The sequence below is a fragment of the Strix aluco genome, chromosome 1 (genome assembly GCF_031877795.1).
Source record: "Strix aluco isolate bStrAlu1 chromosome 1, bStrAlu1.hap1, whole genome shotgun sequence".
Classification (NCBI taxonomy): domain Eukaryota; kingdom Metazoa; phylum Chordata; class Aves; order Strigiformes; family Strigidae; genus Strix; species Strix aluco.
Window position 1 is genome coordinate 86,407,148 of NC_133931.1, and position 25,120 is coordinate 86,432,267.

Consider the following 25,120-nt stretch of genomic DNA (forward strand, 5'->3'; position numbering starts at 1 on the left):
CTTCTTGTTAACTTTTTCACTATTTCCACTTTATTGGAATCTCTTTGACCTTATCTGATTGGTCTCTATGGCTGGTTTAGTAATACGGCATGTGCATCTAAAGCATGTTATCTGGGATTAATCTGTTGCTCTGCAAGTACAAATAACTGTCACGTGATGCACTTCACTGGGTCTATGATGTTCCTCCCTGCAGACTACTCTGAAATGGTACAGATTACCTTGATGTTTCCAAAAAGCATGTCAATGCAGGACACCACTTTCTGAGAGTCTCAGCCATGGTACTCATTGGTCATGCTGAGAAAAATCGATTTCAGTTTACACAATGCCCTTGTGCTCTTACCCTAGTCTGAAAGAAAGAAAAGCCCACAACTTATACAATACTAGTTTAAAAAAAAAAAAGCTAATAAGAGGGTGAAATAAAAATGCTGTCTTTCTGAATTACACTCAAAGTTGCAAAACGAGAAGAGAGAAGATGAGGAATATAATTTTGTAACCAGCACTTAGTTATACATGCAAACAGTTTTGCACTGAGTGTAAAGACACTTCCCATGGATTTACAGGTGCATATGTCAGGGGCAGAAATGGACAGAGTTATAACATTATACATAAAATTTTAACTACATTTGAACACAAAATGCTTTTCTGTTCGTTAACTATATGTGGAAAAATGCATAATTATACATAAACTGATTTTTTTTTTCTGTGATAATGCCTAGAAGCTTTGTTTAGAAAAGCCATTTAATGAATTTTTGTGCACAACGCAAGAAGCTTATATTCTAAACACTAATGTGATTGCTTTTGTATGTCAGCTTTGTGTCTACAGAAGTAAGGGAACAAAGAAAAAGAATAAGGGAATGAAAAGCATAGAAATTTTTTAAAAAACAGTCTTCCCATTAATTCTACCCATATGTAAATGCTACTTTTGGTAAGAAGGAAGATACACAATGTGTGGTGTTTGTTTCTACATGTGTATACATGCCTATATGTCTTTTGATGCTTCTATGGGACTCAGTAGTGGTATATAATTGTAGCAGTACATAAATATATGAAAACAGTGGTATAAATATGGTATGAATAGTAGTCTATAAATAGTTATGTATTTCTCTAATAGTATCTGATGTAGACAAATGTTAGTGTTTCTATTTTAAAAACTGAACTGAAGAACAAGGAATTAAATGCCATGCTCAACATGAAACAGTTAGTCTTCCACAAACATAATGTAAAGACTCAGGCTAAAGTCCTAATCACTGAACTGCTTTTCTTTTTATTTACCTGAAGGTGCAATTAAATAAATCAGTCACTTTTCCACAATTTTGTTTCTTCCTTTTTCTATCCAGATAACTATTTTTCAGTTGATCAGCTGTCTCTGCCACTGAGGAATGGAAGAAAATGTGTTCAGTTGACAAAGACTTAACACCATCCATACAAAACAGGCCTACATGAGCAGTTGAAAGAATTGCTATTAAAATTTAATTAAATTAAAAAATTCACAGCCACGATAATAAGCCTGTATATCAGTTTGAGAATACTTTAAAATATATACTTGGAACCAGAAAGCTTGGTCTAAGCTAACATGAAAAAACCCTCCAGCAGAATGTGAACAAACCCATGAACTGGAAAAGGCCAAAAAAGCAGGACTTAGTGCATCCAGTTTAGGTTCAGCAATCAGAGCACCTTCAGTTTGTCACCTGTTGTGATAACATCTTCTTTGAAACACTCCATCTCTGTTAATAGGATCTCCAGCTTCCTGCACATGAGTATTTCATTCTTTTTTGGCTCCAGTTTCTGAAGCTGTTGTTTCCTAACCTAAAATTTCTTCATTCCCCCAAAGGCATAACAAACTACATGCTCTAGCTGAAATAAATCTGACTTTCCTGGGGAAAAAAAAAAAAAAATCAATTTTGTGGGGAAAATGCAATATTCTGTCTAAAAGTCAAAGTGATGATCATTTGGCTGCCTGCCCTTAAGGCATATGCCAAATTAACTTCCCACTCTCAAAGGTGAAATTAGAAAAAAAAAAAAAAAATAAAACCAACAAAACCAAAACCCAACAAACTTCTCGGAAACTGCTGTAAAGATGGAAAAATAAAATATTTTTTTTCTTTCTTATAAAGGAATTCCCTAAAAAAAATCTGAAGAATCAGTCATTCCCTCTCTACCATTCTTCCCTGACTCAAATGAATTTGAATAAGCAATGAGAAAAAAAAATTCCCTCCTTAAGTCTAGAAATCATGAATGTTTCAATACTACGAACAAATTATCTTTTAAAAAAGTACAATGGGCAAGGTTGGCTATAGCAGCAAGCCAAGCTATGAAGTAATATGTTCTATAACATTCAGAAGAAAATTGCTCTGGCTTCTGTATGCAATTCAGATTCAAAGTTAATTGTACTTTTTTTGTAGGCTGAATCAACTTTGAGTACTTGGTTTTTAGTAGCTAGCTAGCACTCAGAATGACTGACAGAAAACTTAATATTAATTAATTTTACTTGAAGATTTGTTGTTTGCCAAATACAAATGTTAAGGCTGAATAGCACTTGTGGTGCTTAAGTATGCTTCTGGATTTTATTATGCCTTTCTAGTTTCAGAGTTGGTTTACTAAGTTTAGGTAGTAAACAGCACATGATTCTTAACAAACATGTCAATCATGTAGATGTTTTTTTAAAAAAAAAAAGGTTTTTTTTTTCAACAAGATTTTTTATTTTTTATGTTTTAAACTGCAACAGGTAGCTAAATGATTAAGTAGTATGGATTAGATGACCCCAGGAGACTAGGGTCACAGCAATCACCTTCAGTGTTCCAGTTTCACTGACTGAAAAGTGAAGTTAATGACACTGACCTCTTTTGAAAACTGCTTTGATGAGAAGTGTTGTTTATATAGGAACTAGTTATTAATAATTAATTAAGCAAAAGCATGAGTTAGGTATACTGATGAGCAGAGACAGAATACAGAGCTCACCAAAATTACAACAGTGCTTATTTTGCAGCAACTTGAGGAAATTAGTATCAGAGAAAAAAAATTTATCCATACTCTTATGCCTGCATTTCTGTGCAGCTACTTAGATTGCAAGCATTTATTGACACTGGCTTTTTTGTAACAATCATCAGCATCCTGAGGTCTTTGTCAAGAAGAATCTGACGTTCATGGTAGAAGTTTCTTCCTCCTTAATAGTGGGATCAACTTGGATTTAATTTTTATGTTTCCTCAGCACACCTCAGTGTCCTCTCCAGGCAGCCAGCACTCACTGGCTGTCCCCCGCCCTAGGGACACCCAGGGCTGGGGTTTGTCACTCTGTGATGACCATGGCTGTCTTCAGGGCAGATAGTATCACACAACCCCAGCTAACCCCAGGGAGGTGAAAGTCACTCACACCCAGGCAGTCATGGCAGCTGGCACCACCCAAACCAAGACCAGGCTGGTCCTACAGGCCCCAGACCCTGTGCCCCCAGAGCACTGTGGGGTCAGGGGCTTTATCCATGAAAGACTGGCTCATTTTCCTTTTCATTCCTTCTTCAAGGTTGAAAGGGCAAAGGGAAGACTGTCAGTGTATGGTAGTTCCACAAATAAAGACAATTAATTCTTTAGTCTTGCTATTTGTACCTCTGCTTTCTCAGAACTGAATATCACATGAAAGAGATGCACCATGCCTTCTTTGTTGACCACATTTTGTAGTCGGTTTTCCAATGATTACAGCCATCTGAGACCCTGGTACATCACCATAACCGTGAATAAATGTTCTAAACCCTGTCATGCTCATAAATGATACAGCTAGGGCACTACCATGCATTGGCAGTGTTCTAGTTATCTGCAGCAACAGGACCACTATAATTCTGAATTCACATGATAGATGAGCTTTGTTGAAAATGTCTACAACTCTATTAAGCTAGGTTGTTAATCAGGGATGAAGATAGTGTTCCTGTTACTCTGGTTAGTGTTAATAATGCCTGCAGAAGTCCAATAATGTAATTCCAATATTACCTCTTTACACTTTTGGCTCTAGGTAATTTATGGTTTAGTACCAAGTGATATATCCCATAGCTATGAACTCAGTAACAACCCATACAAAGTTTCTTAGCAACATATATGAAGCAATTTCATAGTATACTGTGATTTAAGACAGAAACTTCATTAAAGTCTGCTGCTTTACAACTAGAATCTTTTTTTTGCAATCAATACATTACCACCTAAAAGCAGCCTCACACAAGAGTCTGAGTTATTTATAACTTACTAGCCTTTTTTCTGTCCCTCCACAAGAAAGTGTAAGAGTCATGCATAAGTGTTCCAGTGGATCAGAGTCTGATGCCCTGACATACTCCTTTTTGCTCTGCATCACCGTTAGGATTGCCTGGGCCTGTTCCAGTTTACCTGGTCTCCTGGGAATGGTTTACTAGGCAAAGGCCTTCAGAGAAGAGCTCTCTGACTTTTTTCCCCCTCTTTTACCCTGAGCACTATTTGTCAGATTCAACCCCAATAAACTTCACATAATGGAGGTTGTGGGACTGTCATTAAGACTAAGCATAAGGAAGCCTTAGCTACCTGGAAAGGGTAATCTTATGGCCCTTTTGTGCTAAAAAAAAAAAAATTCAAAATAATTCTCTTGGGCTCTGACTGGCTTTTTTGTCTACAGTTGAAAAATAGGGCTGGCACCACCTTACCTTGTAACATTTATAACTCTCTCAAGTGCTATATTTATATCTACACACGAGCTATTATGTCTTCTTTATACCCTGTGATAGAAATAGCCTATACGGTTAATGTTTTATCATCACAAGAGATAGTTAATTTAACCTGAAGATGTTTACACAAAGTACCTATTTAGTTCAGACTTTCCTTCATTTCCCAGATGCTCCAAACACACCTTCTAGATGCAGAGGAAAGTTCATGTAAGCCTCAAGGAGACATTGCTGTGACCTTAGCAACTACCTGAACTGCTCATTTAAGTCTGGCTCCAGTGGACTGCTTGAAGTGCTCAGGGCAGCAGTAGCTCACCGTGAGCTTTTTCCCAAGCATTTCTCAGACCAAGCCACACTGCAGCCTGCATGCAGACCTTGCTGTGTAAATCCAGAAGTGTCAGGAAGCAACTGGCTTACTGCACATATGTCAATTAAGTGATTAGTTGTAGGTCCCAGCATGCTACAGGAGAGGGCTGTGGTGCAAGTAGCATCGTACTACTAGATAAGCTAAGATCTGCAAAGCTAAAAAGATCAGTCAGTCCAGTTAAGTAAGGTCTTTTAAACATCATTTAAATGTTTATTTGTCATGTAAATAATCTTCAACATTAAAAGAAATTATGAAAGTTAAGAACCCATGTAAACATTGGAGTGAAATTAAAAATTCATGAGGCATATAGGTAGGTAAAGAACATTGTAAGAACTACTCTTGAGCACTGCAAAAAATCAGATCTTTTAGGGTAGAGTTTTTAAACCTCACTTCTTGGAAAAACATGGATTTATCAATTGCTGCAAAGAACGGCTCTAAATATTATATGAAATTTTAGAAGAAAAGAGGAGGTAAAGAAGCCTCCAAATTACTTAACCCCAAATGTAAACATTTAACTAAGTTTGTGGGATTTTTTTGGTCTGGGGAGAGAGGGGGTTAAATGATAATAATTGCTAGGAAACACTAATCCTGATAGGGCCTGTTCTGCCATATGCACAAAACAGGTGTTTGACAAGGTCAGCAAACAATATGGCGAAGAAAATCTTTAATGGCTTCTGCATGCATGAGTGAGTGTGGGTCACATGGATCAGCAAAACATTTAAATATTCCAATGGCAGCAGAAAAACGTAGGCTAACAAAATACAGTATTTCTAAACTGAAATATATTGCTGCATTTTGTCCATATCTAGCACTTCAGTTTTTGCTGTCATGATGAGACAGTGTCAAAATGCCAGTTTAAAATGTTCTAATTACATCAATCCCAAACATGATGACTGCATCATATCAAAAGAAGCCTAAAGAATATAAATTCAATGCAAATGCTCTGCAAAAAAAAAAAAAAAAAAAAAAAATCTATATATAATGTTTTATAATGCAGTGAGCATTCTTTGTCTATAGCAAAAATGATATTTCTTTTCAGGACAGATTGTTTAATGCATTTCCATAGTTAGTTAAACATGCAGTGATGCAATTTATTGACTGCAAAAATATTTTTGTGTCTCTTTTTTTTTTCTTTTTTTCTGCTTTTATTATGACATATATGTAGTATTGTTAGAAAATACCAATGCAGTATCACAACATGCTCTCTGCAGTGAGGGGCTTTTTTAAACTTCAGAAAATAATATTTTATAACCAGTAGTATAGTAATGATACATATTATAAGTGGCTGAGGCAAAATGTCTTATTAATCTTGCAGTGCCCTGGTGGAAAACTGTCTTGACAATGGAAGTTTTCTGCAACATGATTTGACTATTTTATGTGTGAAGGTTATACTTCTATTTCCCAGCCAGTGGTTGGAAGGAACACCATCTTCAGCAACCTCAACCAAATGAAAAATGACTGAATTCCATGCATCTGAGTTCAGTACTTTTTGTAGCTCTGTGTCTCTTGTTCTTTTCCATCCTCTCTGCTGCCACCATCTACTCCTTCCCATATTTTTTTATACATTCTGTTGAATCCAATACTTGTTTTCTGTTTCTTCCAGCTCTATAATCCTCTCACAACAATACTTTTAGGCTGTCTGACACTGTTTCTGAGTAGCCATCTCTGACGCAGTCTTGACAACTTCGGTAGACTACCCACTCCCACTTTTTCTTTCATGATTCATAGGGTTAACAGGACGTAACCTGTGTTCTTGCTTATACTAGTAGAGATAATTCAAGAGCTAAACTACTGGGGAACTGGATCACTTACTTAGTCTATCTACCCTTTTAACAAAAAGGTTTATGTTCTCATATTCACACCTAACTCATACATAATTGACTTGGCAGTTAGAGGCAGATTCGGTACTAGTTAACTTTTGCAAAATGAGATTCCTTTAGAAGAGTACAAAGTTAATTCCATTGCAAAAGAAAGGCCTTCCATCATATAAAAATGTCTGGAGAAAAGCAGCCTCCCTCTTAATTAAACACTTCTAAAATAATTTAATACAGATAGAATTAAATTAGTAATGACACATAAGTCATTTCTTTCCATATATAGAGAAGCCTTATCTCCCCAGTCAACAATCTCTATATTAGCTATTTCCTGACCCAGAAAGTAATAAGCTATTTATTTCCTGTTGAAATGTGGCTCAGTATGCCTGAAAAGAAGAAAAATAGAATTCTATGTAGGTGCTAACAATTGCCATTAACAGCTCCTCTGCAGAAAAAAAAAAAAAATCAATTTTTTTTTGTCAAAAATACTGTATGGCCTTTACAGTCACTTCTCTCCTGCACTTACAAAGGCTGCATGTATTTTATTTCAAAACAGATGGGAATGGAGAAAAAAAAAAAATGTTCCTTCATTCTTATTTCTTTTCTATCTCACAGAAATCTATCTACCCACTGAAATCTCATTTCTGCCTTGATTCAGATACCATTTGCCAACTTGTTGCAGAATTTCTTGCTACTCTCTGTGACCAACAAAATTAGGATAATAGAATGAGAGGTGAAACTGAATTTAAAACATTTCGTAAAGGATATTCCAGGGACACAGGAGGCAGGAAAGGGTAGTGATACAAATATTGAGTCACCACAGAAGTAAGATCATTTGTGATTCAAGAAAACAATATAAAATAAAACATTTAGATCTCCTACTGAGATCCAGATGGGACTCACTGACTGTGGAGATTGGTGACAGTGAAACTAGGTAGACAAAATTGACCTGCAAATGTGCTTTCAAAGGCAAACAGCTGCCCGAGGTTAAAAACCAACAACAAAAAACCCCCAAGCATACAACCAAACCGAAGCTTTCCCAACACACGCATACTGCATCCAGCTCAGCACAAATTAGACAAAGCTTACCTGTGGAGCTTCCTCCTGCTTCTATCCTTTACCTGGTATTGGCTGGCTTAAGGACATGTCTGATGATCAGTGGGATGCTAACACTATACTTTCCATCTTGAAAATATATATGATGGCATGTCCAGAAGAGGAAGATCACTTGTGAAGGGTTGAATATACCTGAACCAGACAAGACTGTTCCCATTTAATAATTTCTGACACACCACTAAGTCAATAATCAGGATTGTTAGATTAAACCAAAAGGAAGTGTTATCTTACAAAATTCAAACTTATTTTACAATCGAAGTCTTGTAATGCAGGATTAACAGCATGCAGATAGTACAGGCAAGAGTTGCCAGGATCCCTATTTCAGCAATGAGTACTCCCTTTTTCTGCTTGGAAAAAAGTATTTTAGAGTCTGCTTATACATTTTTCATTTAAGAGTTTTCATAAGACACACAGATAGCAGAGGACATGTTTTGTAATGGAGGACTCCTCTCTTCCACATCAGTCTCCCATTCCCTACCCTGGAGAGTCAGGAGCCTTCACTCAGTTCTGTTCTCTCTTATTCTGGGAAATCCTGCTCACGATGCACACTGAAACACCTTGACTGTGTGAATGAAAAATGACCCTATGCGGTATCTCCAATTGCATGGCTAGAGCATCTCTTCCTCCACTACGCTGTTCAGTTTGAGGTGAAAATGACTACTGCCAATCCAATCCAATCCAAGCAGGTGAGCTGTGATGTGAACATTCCCAGCTGTTACCAGAGGAAGAGGTGAAATTTAAATAACTCTTCAATCTCTCAATGGGGAGCAGGAGATAAGAACTTATACCTTGGATTTTAAGAAATAACATAACCAGTCAGTGTACAATCCTACTAATAATTCTGATGTGTGGTTATTTTGTGCAGCCAGGTTGACTGGTTAGTTTCCTCCAAAAAACACAAGAATATTCCTACTGAATACCCTACCATGTTCCATTGAAATGAAAGTGCAACTGGGCCAAGTGTGTTACATTAATCTATAACAGCAGTGTTATGTCCTTCAAATATAAATTAATCTCAGAGTAGACACTTCCAGCTATACCAGAAATAAAATATCAGAATTACTTATAGAGCTCCTAAGAACTGTGTAGCAAAGTTAAAAAAAAGAAAAAGAAAAAAAAAAAAAAAGAGCAGAAAGAAAAGGGCCCTTTTCTTTACTTCTTCCTCATATCAGAGAATGACTGCATCATATAAATTGAGCTGTGACAAATTGTATTTTGTCCTATTAATAGGTACAAGCTCCAATCAAAGACTAACATCATGCTGTGTCAATACTGCTCTGACAAGCAATACTCTTTCTTAAATAGCTAGGTCAGAGAAACTAGGTCAGAGATTTCTTTTCCGCAGCCTCCACCTTGTACCACTCTGAAAAGCCCCTTTCTCCTGCTGGAGAGCTCTTTTAATTTCACTGGAGATTCAGCCTAGTGAGAAGTATCCCAGGGTTGAAAGAAAGTGGGAACATGAACAATCAGATGAAAGGAATAGAACACGCACACAAAAAGAGGCCATGGAGGCAGGACCAAGGATGAAGAGGGCTGCACTGGGGCAAAAGGGAAAGGAGCAGTACTCATCCTGCAGAAGCAATCCATGACAGTGGAAGCTCCTGCCTTTTGCTGCAGGCTCCAGAAAGGCAGCACCACAGTAGAAAATAGCTAGGAATAATTACTTCAGGACAGTGGTTTCTGGCAGTTCACCCTGCTCTGTAGCTTTCATTCCTGTTGAAATACTGTGGTGGTTTGACCTTGGCTAGATGCCAGGTACTCACCAAGTCACTCTATCACTTCCCCCCCCCCCCCCCTTCTTTTTTTTCTCAACAGGGCAAAAAGGGGGGAAGAAAATAAGATCGGAAAAAACCCAACCCTTGTGGGTAAAACAAAAGCAGTTTTAATATAAGCAAAGCAAAGCAAGGTCCGTGCGCAAAAGCAAAAAGAAAACAGATTTATGCTCTACTTCCCATTAACAGGTGATGTCAGGCCTTCTCAGGAAGCAGGGATCCAATACGCGTAGTCCTTGCCTCGGAGGACCAAGGGTGACTGCCCCCCCCCCCCATCCCTTCCTCCTTTTTCCTAGCTTTACACTCGAGCAGACGTCACATGGTATGGAATATCCCTTTGGTCAGTTCGGGTCAGCTGTCCTGGTTGTGTCCCCTCCCAAGATTTTGCCCACCCCGTCCCACTGTGGGGGGGAAATGTCAGAAAGAGCCTTGGTGCTGTGTAAGCACTACTCAGCAGTAGCCACAACACCAGTGTGCTATCAACACCCTGCCAGCTCCCAACATAAAACACAGCACCATGAGGGCTGCTACAGGGGAAAACCAATTCCGGCTCAGCCAGACCCAGTACAATCTCCACCCCTTATTCCATACCATTTACGTCATGCCCAGATCCCACATAATACTCATTTATCCATCATATATCACATTCTCCCACCTTCATAACTGCGAGTAGTATTTGGAAAGATCCAAATAAATCAGTGTGATATAAATGACTCATATTACTATTGGTTAAACATGCCTGATTTCAGTTAATTCATAATTAGCATTTCCATTTGACTGAGTGATAACAGTGTGTACTGGAATATCTGAATTGCAGATAATCAGGGGAGTTGCTGTTTAACCAGAAAGTCTCACCTATGGGTAAAATAGGTACAAGAAGATTTCATGAGATATAATACACCCAATTCTTACTACACAATATCACACAGGCCAGAGAGTAAATATTATTCAACCTTTAGAAGATCACATTTTCTGAATTTTTCTTTTTTTTTTTTTTTTATAATACTGCATGTCTAAATTTAGTGTTTGAGTCACTGTGAAAAAATTATAGGGAAGGTACCCCAAAAAAAAGGTAAGAAAAGGTTTCCTTGTTTCTCTCCTTTCTTGAGTATTGGTGAATACTAAGTAAAGAGCAAGTCAAATAGAACAACTGTGTATATAAATATGTACCTCTTAAAAGATTTCCGTTGAGAATCACATATACATAGAGTGTTTTGGTATGGTAGGAAATGGTAAGACAAATCATATGTTCTAGGATATTAACAGAAATAATTGTCAATATAAGTATCATGGTGAATAAGGTTTCTGTTTACACAAGAAACATGCTCAGACGAATGTGTAATTTCTGTGCTCTTGCTGAGATACTAATTAATGTAATCAATACATGGTAGGAAATGGCAACACTTTAAAAATCATTATTCAGAGGTTAGATATACAAAATGAGCTTTACAAGAAATGGTACTCATCCAATATTTTCAATCCATCTGATTGAAACTAATTCTAGAATATATTGCTATCACTCACTTCATTACAACTACAAGAATCAATTAACATAATATCATCACAGCTCATCCTTCCCTTCTTTAGCTGAAATTTCAAATTATTAATTGACTCATGTGCAGTAGATGGCACACATAATCCTCTGTAGACTGGAATCACCAGTTTGTCAAAGAGAAACCACACCCTAAGATGCCTAATAGCCCTTGTCACTCTAGCAGGTAATTAAAAGGCTTCCCACTTTGGCAATTAGCCAGCAGAAAAGCAGATGAAATGCTTCACTTGTAAGATGAGGAATGAAGCTCATAATTTGAAGAAGGAATGATAATATTTTGCAATTCCATAATATCTCTCCTTCGGGGATTTTAAATCGATTAATAAGCTTTAATTAATAGGACCTTGTAAATTCCCTGGGAAATACTTGTACTACCCATCATAAAAGAGGACAAAAAGGAATTAATTGCCTCAATTTCCACATGATCATTCTTTTTGGATGCCTCAGCACTGGTGAGTTTAGTCAGATTATCTTTTTAGGGGAACTGTGGAGCATTTCTGTTCCCACTAAAACAAGAAGAATTTTTCATGCTCAGCATCACTGAAAGTCAGACTGTAATAATGTTAAACATAATGGTAAACATGTCCAGTCATTCATTCTGTCACACTTGAAATTATCTTTGTACTCAAAACATTTGAAGAAAACCATATATTAATGTTTTGACTGGTCATCTGATCAAATGATGTGTTACAGATATTCAGAGGAATTCTGTGACAGTTTTTCCTTTCTGCAACACTAGGATGAGTCTCAGCTATTAACAGAGATAACATCCATGGATATAAAACAACATAAGTTGTATAAGCACTCTGCAGTGGAACTTTTATAACTACTGTCATAGTTTAAGTTTGGTTTGTTTTGGGGTTTTTTTTAATGTTTTGCATTTGTTCTTTGGGTAAAACATCTAACAATTTTTTAACTGACCTATATACATTATGAATGTATAAAAATCAGAAGATTGTAAAGACATAAATTATTTTGTCAACACCCTAGCAATCAATATGTGCATCTTCTTCAAGAAAAGACTCCTTGAAGAAGAATAAAATAAACTCAAAGCAGTTTAGCACAGATGTAATCTTTGTCTCTACAAAACAGTCATTGTAAGACAAATATGGTCTTAAAAGAATTCTTTAAAAGAGACTGCAAATCTCTTGAATGGAGATTTTCTGTTCAGGAAGTATGCATTGTCAGAGTCATAAGCCTTATCACTAAAAGGGCCTTTTTTTCCCACTGTGTCCCTTTAAAGGAGAGCAGTGAAATTGGGCTAAAGTTTTTCTAATATGAAGTGTTTGAGGTTTTTTTCTACAAACACTTACAAAAAACCTTCAAATTTTAATCAAAACACTTATAACTGGGGAAATTTCAGAAGATGTCCTGTCAGATACATGTTCAAGAGCATACTAGCAGTTATAAGAGATGACAAACACCTTTTAAAGTATACGATTATAGATATCATATACTTAATTCAAATATTTCTAACAATAATTACTTAGGTTAGTAAGTTATTAGAAAATGAAGTAGCTTCTATTTAATGCATCAATCTGATTGCTACTAATAGGACACACTTCAGCATGGAAAAATACTGCTACTAATTAAGGAAATTATTTAAGTATGTGTGCTTAATCAGTTTCCTTAACTAGCTGATAGAAAACAAAATAACCAATTTGAAAAGTTCTTCAAAAGAAATTAAAACATCCCATTTCTGTCATTTTAATTTATTAGAAATTAAGGAAAAAAAATCAATCCCCACAGTGGCGGGGTTATTAAACAAGTCCTTCTGGAATTACTTAGTGAGGAGTTCCAACTCCTGTTAAGAAACAGAAATCTCAGCAAACACATGAAACAAAAAAGCAAAATATTAGGAAAAGAAATTGGTACTGAAAATAGTAGCAAGTACGTATATACTGTGTAGTTACTAACCTGACTACATATTGATAGCTGAAGTTAGCTATTTTGAAAAGCAGTGGAGATTTCTTATTATGACTGGAAACAAATTAACTCTAAATTGCTTCTGAAAGACAGAAGTCATATGTTCACTTACCCTATTCTTCTGTTTTTATCCTGACCTGAAGCTTATCTGATCAACTCAGTAAAATGGCAGTAAACTAACCCAGGAAAAAGTGCTTTTCTGTTTTAAGGAGTGGGTGTTTGTTTCTTTGCCAATTTAGCAAATTTAATTTACTACTATATGTTCAGAGAAGCATCAGAAGTGGTATAGGACACAGACTAGGAAATAAATATCTGCAAGCCAGAATTTGGGAATGAGATCTTTTGATGGAAGATGTCCATTCAGCTGTAATAGGAGATAGCGCCCTGAGAAAGCATATTCTTCCTTCTCATTAATTTATGGAAGGACGAATTATAAAACCTTCCTAAAATGATTAAGTAAGTCACTCCTTCTCTCACATTCTTTTTGTTCCTGTTCTAAACTTATTTGTAGGGCAAATTAGCTGTGATAAGTACTGGAAGAAGCAAACAAGTTGCTAAGTGTCAGGGAAAGTAATCTTTTCGTACAAATTTCACTCTCGCTTGGAATTTGATGTGGACAGGCAACAAAAAACTATTTGCACTACCATGGGCCTATATTTAATTCTTATTATTATTTTAGTGGGTAATGGAATATCTTTTGAATTAAAGAGTTTAGCAATTCTTAAACAGGAAATTGTTTCAGTTGTGCATATCTGGACTCATGAGCTAGACTATAGTGTAGCAAGTGAATAGAAGGCTTCAATTCACACTCAGAATAATTTTTATGAATTGATGGGCCTATCTCAGAACAATTCCTTTAAAGGGTAACTGGTTTTAATGTTTGGGGATTTGGGGTATTTTTGGTTTAGAGTTGTTGGGTTCAGGCTGGGTTTTTTTAACTGACCTCATGCTTTTGATGAGAACAAATGAAATTTAAGTGTATTTATTCAGGTTACCCAAATTATAATTTGGTTTACAGATCAGTGTGGCAGGGTTCACTACAAATTTGCCATACTAAGTTTGGGGTCATTTCCAAGCCAGGTCAACAAATAACTAGCATAATCTCTTTTAGAGCTTACCACAAGTAGGAATACAACAAAAAGTATGAATGTTGATGGTGACGTTTGTTCTCCTACTTTGCTTTGCTTCGATGTTTCCTTTGGTGCCTTGGGTTTGGAATGCTTTTGCCAGCCTTGTTCAAGTAGTGATCTGTGCAAGGAGCAGGTCTATTCTTCCAGGACTTTGCCCACACTCTCCCCAGCCATCCATGCCTAGTCTCTGGCCTTCCGTAAGGCCTGCAAAGAACAGATGTCTCTGTAAACGGATTATAGATCTGTCCTCCCTAGTTATGCATTCACATTTTGGTAGGAAGGGCAGGAAGTAGGTCTTCCGTTCAATTTCTGAGACTCAATCCTTGCCATTTCTTCACAGTCTGTTTGATGTAAGGCTTTGAAGATTTGAAACTTAATATTTAAAAGGCATGTCTGAATACATTTCTGTTTGCAAAGGCACCCACTCAAGATGGCATGGGGTTTTTTTAGCATCCAAAGTAATAAAACTGCCTGTTGCATACTTTTAGAAAGCAGGCGGGAAATGAGTGAATAAAACATTCTCATACTTCCCACCTTTGAAGTCCCACCTTTCACTGCCATGCTAACAAAATCACACCATATGGTCACTGCAAGAGCATCTATTGTGTCAGTGTTTTCTAACTGGCATTGATCTAAGTTGCCATTTACTGTGTATTTTGTGTATTTACAGATGCTCACCTATAATATGAAAATTAAACAGAAATCTTTGTTGATTGTTAAAGACTGATGCTAGCATAAAAGTACTTTTGTAACTACTGGTTTTGAGATAAGGTCTGAGACATGTGTATTGACTCAGTTTGAATTGTTGAAAAATGTAGGTTGCCTTCTGTGTGTGTTTTTTATTGGATTTTATAAGAGCAAATCTGACATTGCCATGTGGTGCAATTTAGTTAGTGTGAACGTTATTTGTAGATGAGTTTTTGAAAGTGGTAGTTTCATTTTACCTTCCGTGTGGACTTAAATGGTTTACAGCTCATTCATCTTTTGCTCTTACTCACATGGAATGAAAAGGACTTTGACAAATCTGAAGCCTGAGAGAGCTTTAGCAATTTTTAATGTTTCACTGAAGCTTGTTCAAATGCAATCATTGTAGCAAAAATATGTAGCCATTAAAAACTTACATTCACGAGATGTATCTTTTTCAGTATTATTATAGTATTCTGATTGGAATTTATGAAATCAAGCAATGAAGATTCATGATCTCAATAACATTTCAAACATTACACATATTAAATTCATATAATTAATGCTATTACTTCTCAACCCACGAGGTCAGTTCTGTCTTTGAGAAATGAGAAAAAAGACAATAAAGCTGTAAAAAAAGAGAAGCTTAACAGTCATTATGCTTTCTTCTTATGTTATGCGAAAGTAACTGCTACACTACAGTACATTTCATATATCTTTAATCTTGTTTTCTGAAGGTATGCAATTTTTATGATCTTGAAATACAGATCTTCCTCTTCTTTGCTACTTCAAATCAACTGAAGCCAGCAGTTAGCTGTTAACTTTCCCTTTTTCATTGATTATTTTTATTCCATTGCAGCGTATTGAAAGAATGAAAGATCCATTCAGGAGCTCAGATTGTGTGTGAGGCCTGATTTTTATAGCAAGGTTGGCCTCCATCTTAAAAGTTTGAGTCACATAACATTGAAATGAGGGGCAGTTTGAAAAGGGAGAGCAAAGGCTGCTGAACAAAAGAATCATGTATATTCAAATATATAGATACTGCCAAAATTCTGATGTGCTTCAAATGTTCATGTCTTTTAAGGATGATGTCTTGTAAATCATTCTAATTTTGCACAATAAAGTTTTTTTGGTGCACAATGAATTGGGATGGAGGGTTGAGTTTTTTGCCTACTATTTGATAATTCACTTCATTTCTACTAGCAATTAGTTTAAATTTAGCACTTATGTAGCAGGCCTGTACCACAGGCCAAGTATTGCCCACAAATTTTGCAATTTGTGTGGCCTGCTAGCATCTTGGGTTGTCTGCATATGCACTAGTGTACCAGGTTTGGCTAACGTAGAGTTAATTTTCTTCACAGTATGGGGCTATGTTTCGGATTTGTGCTGATAACAGTGTTGATAACACAGGGGTGGTTTTGTTACCGCTGAGCAGTGCTTACACAGAGTCAAGGCCTTTTCTGCTTCTCATATTGCCCACTAGTGAGTAGGCTGGGGGTGCACAAGAAGTTGGGAGGGAAAAAAAGCTGGGACAGCTGACCCCAACTGACCAAAGGGATGTTCCAGACCATGTGACATTATATTCAGCAATAAAAGCTGGGGGAAAGAAGGAGGAAGAGTTATGAATTTGTCTTACCATGTAACCGTTATGCATGATGAAGCCCTGCTTTCTACAGAGCTACAGGCTGCCATGCATAGTCCACTTTGAGGTAACTGCAGACCAAGTGTCAATACATCATGATGATACTGAGTAAAAGGAAAAGTGAGCTGCCCCTCATAGAGGACTTGAGCACCAATGGGATAAATAAGTGTTTGTGCCCAGGGAGAGAGAGGGCTGTCTATCAACCACAGGCCTTGTCCCTAGCCAGGGACACTCTGTTCTCCCACAGCAACCCCAGTGTCTGTATAATCTCAAAGTTTCTGTTAACAATTACACAATTACATGTGATGTCATCCTTTATCTCCCTCTGTGGCAACTTCTTAGGTCAATATATAGGGTTTGGATGATCATGCATTATGGTAATGCTCATGCTGCTCTTACATGTTCTGCTGATATAGAAACACGATTACTCCAGCCCAAAAGCCTGCTGATGAACTTCAGAGTCCTACTGGTGCAAGCAACAGGGATAATCCTGTGTCAAGTCAGGAAGCTGTGCACACGGACAAGATTTTGCTTTCATGACCTTTCCTTCTCTACCCAATATATGCTATAGGCCTCCCTTGGAAGGCCTCCCCTGTCTTCAATTATCATCCCTTCCTACAGGGTGAGAAAGGGAAGCTTGGGGTGACAAGGAACGGGACTTGAGATTGCTGGTACTTGCTTGTATTTTGCTCCCATATTGTACAAGAGTCTCAAGCTCTCAGTAACGTAATTACCACACAGCAGGGTGGACCTCATATAAAGAACATCCTGGAGATCACTGATGGCACTCTTAGCTTTGTCAGAAAAAGTAATTCTTCAGTATGGCCATTTCTACCCTTCCCCCTGCCCTGTCATCTATTCTCCTTCTCTCTGTGAGTCCCAGCCCATTGTTTAGTTTGAATACGCCATAGACAAATGAACAAAGAAACAGAAATCATCAAATAACAAGAAAGCATTTATTCCCCAAACTTGGGATTTTTTACTTTTGTTGAAATACCATAGTGAGCCTGTTGTATTCCTGAAAAATATTGCTAATGCTAAATAGTTGTATAAAAAGTAGCATGGGATGAGATTGACAAAATGGGATCAGGGATCTAGTCATAGATTTAGAGAAATTCAGCATGGAAAAAGGTTCTATAGTACATGGCATCACACTGGCTTCTTCTGGACCTCAGACTAAAAAGGGGAATAAACTAAGAAAGGATTAGGATTTTTTTACAATCTAAGTTATGTAGGAGCATCCATACAAATTTTTTTCTTCTTGTTCAGGAAGCTCAGTGTTTCTCTGCACAGTACTGAGCTGACACAAAGGAGTTTTCAGTGACTGCTTCCCAAGAGTCTTAGGCACTTGCTGGCATTGTTAACACTGGGGTCTGGATTATAGCAGTTTTACTGAAATCTGTGCAGAATTTCTCTTTTGCTTTTAACCCAAATTCGAAGTAAATAAATTATCAAAGGGACTGCAAGTCAGTATGAGTCAGGACACAGAATGATGAGAAGCAAAGGGGATCGAGAAACATTTTTTCCCCAGGCTCGGCAGCAGATAAGTGTTCCTTGTTGCTCCTGAGCCCCCTCCTTCACCAAAGCAGCCTGTCCTCCTGTCACCATAGGCAACCCATTGCCCCATCCCCATGGGCACCCTCGACCCTGCCTCTCTGTGGGCATGCTCTCTGCCCACATGGTCTCATTCCATCCTACTCCTTTGGCACGTCCTACCCCACTCAGAGTGACCAGGGTGGAAGTAATGTGTACTGGGGAGGAGGGAACTCTTTTGAAGTAGGAGCCATGAGACCACCCAGTAACATGGGTCTGGGTCTGATGCAACTGATGCAGGCATTAGTGGCGTTATGCTCCATGGGAAACATGCTTAGTGGAGCTCCAACAATGGTGGCTCAGAAATTAGTTGAAGGCATGCTTTCTGATTGTCTTGGAGGCCTTTAAGCCACATGCCTGCCTTATAATCAGGGTTTAGGTGACCAGCTGTGGAATTGCTTGCCTGCAGGCACTCTGCAGTGTGTGTCTACCTTGCAATCAAAGATCAAATGAGAAGGGCACCTTTGCCTGGCCTCCTTTGGCTCCTGAGCAGCAGTTTCTAAGAATTCAAGGATTGTTAAGCATTGTATAGTTCAAGAAATTTATATGAAGACCTAAGGAAAAATAGACATGAGAAGAAAGACTAGCATATGCAAGAAGAAGCCGAAGGAAAATACTGACAATGAAGATGGGTTGCAATAAAAGATGGAATGATAAATATGCAGGATATATAAGAGAAAGAACATGATTTCATATTTATTTTCCTAATCTCCAAGCAAGGAACTTAACTGATATGTAAAATGTTGAGCAGAAAATTGAATATATATAAAAAGAGAACGAGCAATAGCCAAATTATCATACTTCTATCTACTTTGTGTGTGGATAGTGATTTTCTGCCTTTCTGGGTAGAGCAGTATACCTTCTTGTCCTGAGTTCAGATGGGGTAGAGTTAATTTTCATAAGAAGCTGGGAGGGGACACAGCCAGGATAGCTGACCCAAACTAGCCAAGGGGATATTTGATACCACATGATGTCATGCTCAGTATATAAATTGGAGGAGCTGGCTGCAGGGGGAGGGATCGTGGCTTGGGAATGGGCTGAGCCGATGCTGGTTCTGGGTGGTGAGCAATTTCATTGTGCATCACTCAATTTATAGATTCTTTCATTAATATTATTGCTATTATTATTCCTTCTCTCCTTGTGTTGTCCTATTAAACTGTCCTTAGCCCACGAGTTTTTACCTTTTTCTTCCAATTCTTCTCCCTCTCCTACCAGGCAGCAGAGGAGGGAGCAAGTAGCCATATGGTAGTTAGTTGCTGGCTGGGCTTAAACCATGACAGTTTTGAAGGTACTTTTGTCCAGGACTTAAAAGATTTTTAAAAGTCATATGTGGGTTGGGAAGGGCTGGCTGTTTGGCTTGGTACTTAGCATACCCCATTATTGTTCTGACAGACTTCTGTATTCTGGCAAGTTTTCCCAGAACAGCTGTGATGTGTTAGGGCCTTTTCCTTCCTATATGAAAAATCTTTTTATTAAATCACTTTCCAGGTGTTTTTTTGCCAATTAATCCCATGCATTCCTTTATAACTGTGACCACATTAAATGCTCATTTTTATGTCTCTTATGTTTCAGTGTATGCGCAGAGTGTTGCTGTGCTGATTCCAGAGATGACCTATATGGTCTGTTCTTATTTACAAATACTTTACACATAAATTTTTAATACAAATACAGACACATAAGCAAATTCTGGTCACAATAATGAAAAAGAAATCCTCCAGGGCAGTGAATAGAAATACTAGCATAATAAAATACAGAAGGCAAAATGAGTGGAGGAGTAAAACATAATACCTAAGGGTGGTAGCAGCCTGCTAAATCTGATTACTTCAAATGAAATAAGGGTAGTGAGAAAGTGAACCTAAAAGCACAGAGATAATGAAAGTTTGAGCTTCTCAAATAGGAACAGTGTGCATTCAGCTCTTAGAAAAAAAGTTTATGTGGCCTTTTTAGTAGCAAATAAGATTCAGCAATAACTTGTAAAAGTTTTCATCAGAAGTGTTAGGTCAACTATAGCTTCTTTGGTGATAATCGGCGGAAAAGTTGTCTTCTAATATATCTGTAAAGAGCCAAGAAGTCTATAAACACAATAAAAGCTGATACTAAGAAGTACAGCTACATTTGTTTCTCCTAACATTTTTATGCCTAGCAATGATCACTTACATAGAAAAAAAAATTAATGCTGGCATATGTGAATGGAAAGGGATACAATAACTGGGTCGTCTTCAAGACAAAACTTTAGGGTAAAAGTCTTGCTCTGCAAGCTTATACCACAAACCTGCAAGCATTCACCTACATAAGTATGTATACAACTATTTTGACCAATTTTCTATTTTACCTATAGATTTAAAGTTTTCCTACTATTTAGCATGGAAAGAACAAAAGAACTTTGTCATATAATAGCGGTGCACAGCACATAGGCTTGGTGACTTCCTAATACAGACCTGTTCTCAGATTATTTTGACCTTCTTCATTCTGCAAAGAGAATATACCCAGTCCAAAACACATCTCTGACATTCCTCAAAAAGTAGGTTATACATGGTCATTATTACTACAGTAGTGCGGTAAATTATTTTCCTGGATTCAAACTTACCCCAAACTTCATAATGATAAAACCAATACACTATTGTGTATTCAGAATGGAGGCCTCTATTACTTTGATTAGAAATCTAGAACTGCAGGAACTGGCTTTTGTCATAAACTCTGGTAACAATATATCACAGAAAAAAACTTTCTGATCACTTCTAGCTCTGACTTCATATGTCAGAGAAGTAGTTCACTGTGGCAGGTATGTGCAGGTAAGTTGGTGGTTCTCTTTCTCTAGTGGGAAAGCTGGTGAAAGATAATCTGCAGCTCTGCTTTGTGTAAACCTCCTATGTACGAGTGTAATGTGTAGGGAAGGAGAAAAATGTTGCTGCTTTCTGCTATCCCTTCACCCTCTCAGAGGGGTAAGAATGGGGAATAAGAAGGAGGAAGGTAAGGGAGGGGTGGGAGAAAGGTGATTTTTTGTTTTTGTCTTTGTTTCTTACCATCCAACTCATTTTTTAGTCAGCAATAATGAAACTACTTTTTCCCAAGTAGAGTCTGCTTTGCCCATGATGATAATTGGTGAAGTGCTAAGGCTTGGACAACAGGCCTAAGCCAGAGTTGACCTATAGATGAATCCTGTATATTTTATAACTGATAACCATTGTGCTAGTAGGTATTGTACTAAGTTATAACAAACCACCTATGCTGATGTAAAAAGTGCTAAAGTGTTGAAGTACTGAAGCCTGAACAACAGGCCCCGAGCCGAAGCTGCTAACCTAGTATGTAATCATTAACGAGGTATGTAAGCTCACTAGTGAAAGATGCAGCTTAGACAGAATATAATCAGTAGTGAGGATGAAATGCTGAGAGAATGTATCCAACTTTCCTTTCGCAGCCTTGTTCAAGGCTGAGAACCCAAGTGTTTGGCCTTGTTAGAAACTCCCTTGGTTCCCCCCACCGAGCCCTGGCCAGGCTTTGGGTGGAATCCAACAGGAGAATGAAACCAGAAAGTTTCCACTCAAAACAAAGGTGCCAGCTATTCTGGCTTGTCAATCTCTGGTATATAAGGCTGGACCCACTCACAGTGACTTTGGATGCCTCACCTATGGGTGGACGCACCGCGTAGGATTTCCCACTTGCCGGGACAGGCTCTCCAAATCCTCGCTGTAACCGGGGCTCCCCAGCGACAGTGGATCTGGATGATGGTAACGTATGCAAGTGGTGATGTATCTTTCTTAATCACTATTCTTTCTCTCATGTAGTAATGATTTGATGCATTACCCTGTATTTTCCTATTTGTTGCTTTAGGTGCATTACTCTGCATTTTCTTACTGCATGTTTTCTGTATTACTCTGTTACATTATTTAGTTATCACTAGTAAAATACGCCTACTCTTTTCACTCTGGTGTCCGAGTTTAATTGGTATCCTTAATCAGCAAAACAATTGGTCAGTGATGTCCCTGTCTTTATCTTGACCCATGAGTTTTTCCATCTTACTTCTGCACTGTTCTGTTGAGGAGGGGGAGTGAGAGAGATTCTGGGTGGGGATCTGGCATCTGGCCAGGGTCAACCCACCACAGTTTGTCAGAACTTATGTTAGTATGCATACTGCATTAAAGCATTTACTAAATTATTTGATCATCTTTTACTTTATACAGCATCACAGTCAGGATTTTAAAGAGGTCTCCATAAATCAAGAAATTTGAGACAATCTGAAGACTCTGATGAGAACTGTTTGGGCAATTTTATAATGATGAATCATAAGATTTATATTATGAGTTCACATTATGTTTTTATCATAAGATTTAGCAATACTGTTATGGAAAATTATATATTCTCTACCTCAGGGGATTCACTAATCTGTGTTTCCTGTAAGTAACTTAGTTGCAATTTAATTATTTTTTTCTAAGACCATTTCTCTTAACTAGGGAGATTTTTGCTTCCCATATCGCTCATAGGGTTTAACCCAATTTAAAAATTCATAGCCCCTTAATTTCCCTCAACAGGATAAATAGAAAATGTTTACTTCAGGGGGGAAAAAAAAAAAAAAGTGATGAGAATTTTCCTGTGCTTTTATGAGAAGTTGTCTTTGCTCTTAATTTTTTCCTCAAACAATATAAAATATGTATAAAGGTCAAATGAACAAGTAATTCAAACATCACTTTTGGACTTGGTATTCAATTGTCCTTCAGAACTGTCTGCTGAGCCAAAATAAGCTCTACCATCTACCACAGGTTAATCAGTTATGCAATATATAACAAGTGCTTCCCCTAGGGTCTTCATGTCCTGTTTACCCTAATACACTAAATTAATGCAAATTACATCTATTCACTTAGTTCAATATAGTTTTAAGTAGACTTACAACAAAGGACTGAATGGGTTTAGCAAATAAAAACATTATTAAAAGCCTAGGATAAATTACACGGGCATTCCTTCTGTTAGGTAGACAGATTGTTTACAGCTCCAGTAATGTTTGATAATGTTTGCTTATTTGTTAAATATAGAGGGAGGGAAAAAAATGTGGTTTTATTAATGAAATAAGCCTTTTTTGTCAAAAGTTTTGAGGACATACTCAATGTCATTTTTTTCCCCCCAGATATTAACTAAGAAAAACTTTGAATGAATCAGAAATCTCTAACATTTAATGATAAACATAAATATTTTATAGCCATTTCCATTAACTATGCCTAATTGTTTGCTTAATGCCAATACTTTAAAGCCCTTTTTTTGTCATGTCCTCAAATTATGACATGAAGAGTACTCAACACCAAGGCTATGTCTATCTCAGTAACGAGCATGTACCAGTAAGAGCAAATTTATAAAGAAAAATAGTTGACATTGAGAACCAACATCCACACAGTATGAGAGATCAGGGGGTGCATAATACTGACTCTGGATTGTTCCCATGGCCTGAATGTCCATTAGTGGATGCAGTGTACCAGGTGTGTTCCTAAAGCATATCTGTGGTTTAGCATCATTCAAGAGACATACAGTTCATGAACTCCAAGATCACCCAATTTTAAAATCAAAATAATCTAAGTGGGTGTGAATCAGGAGATTCACAGCAAAAGATGACACTTAATCAAAACCAAAATGCTAACACAGATGCACTCAAAGTGGAAGGAATAAAAGCAATATGGTTTTCAGACAGAACGTGGCAAGTAAAGGTGTACGTTCTCTTGCATTGCTCTGCTGAGGGACATCTCCCCTTACTGGAAGGATCGCTTTTAAAGGAAAATATTTACACTCAGCTTCTGACTCTCATAAAGCTAGACTCAAAGATGCCTGTAGGTGAAATGTTCCATATATCATTCCCCTCCAAAGTGGTGAGTTTTAACGAACCAAATGTAGCAGCTATTTTTAATATAGAGATGTGTATGTTCTTACTAGAGTGTCTTTGGCTGCTCAAAGCATTCCTTATGCTTCTCCTGTGCTAATGCATCAAAAGGCGCCACAGTTGCATCGTATAACAAAGCCTTCCATTATATATGATCACAGTTTAAATTTCATACAGTAATACATATTTTATGTAATTATCTTCTCTACTTATCCTAGCATTGTAGATCTTTTCTTCATCTCAGTTTTGATGACACTGTATTTCATCTAACACTTGAATAAAACTTATGCCAATATATACTTTCTCTCAGCCTTATAACCTTTTAAGCCTCTTATATTCCATTAAGCCTTCTACTAAATGTGACGTCTCAGCTTTATTTAGATCTCCCTCTCCCTGCAGTATCTTTAATAGCTGTATTACACTTTTATTCCACCAAGGAACAGGGATTTTTATTACCTTTCAAGCAAATGGATTAAAAATATTTTTATTAGCTTCTCTTACAGCTACATTCACCTCATTAGTATTAAAAAAGTCAGTATCATCATTTGTATATATCTTTTTCAATTGCCTATAAACGTCATTCAGTTCTAGGTGAAAATGTATGAAATTCTGTTTTAAAGAGCAAGTTGACTTTTTCTTCTCAAACTCTCTTTTGAATAACTTGTCTAATGGAAGGAAGGGAAGCCCAGCAGAAATGCTTACAGATATTTGACTAGTGGTTCTGACCAGCTGTTCTGGCTTTCATGTATTGTTTCCTTGCATTGGAAATAAGAATGAAGTAGGACATAAGGCAGCAAAGTAGCATTATGTTGATAAATTGCTCTTATTTTCAGAGTATTTTTATACCTCTGCTCCAAGTGTAAGACATATAGCCAGAAGAATGTCATAACATGCTCTGCTTCTCGAAACCCCATGCCAGAAAATTGTCGCAAAATTCTGGACTCTGGCCATATTCTTTCATGTACAAAGTCAGCCCTGAAAAAATATGTAC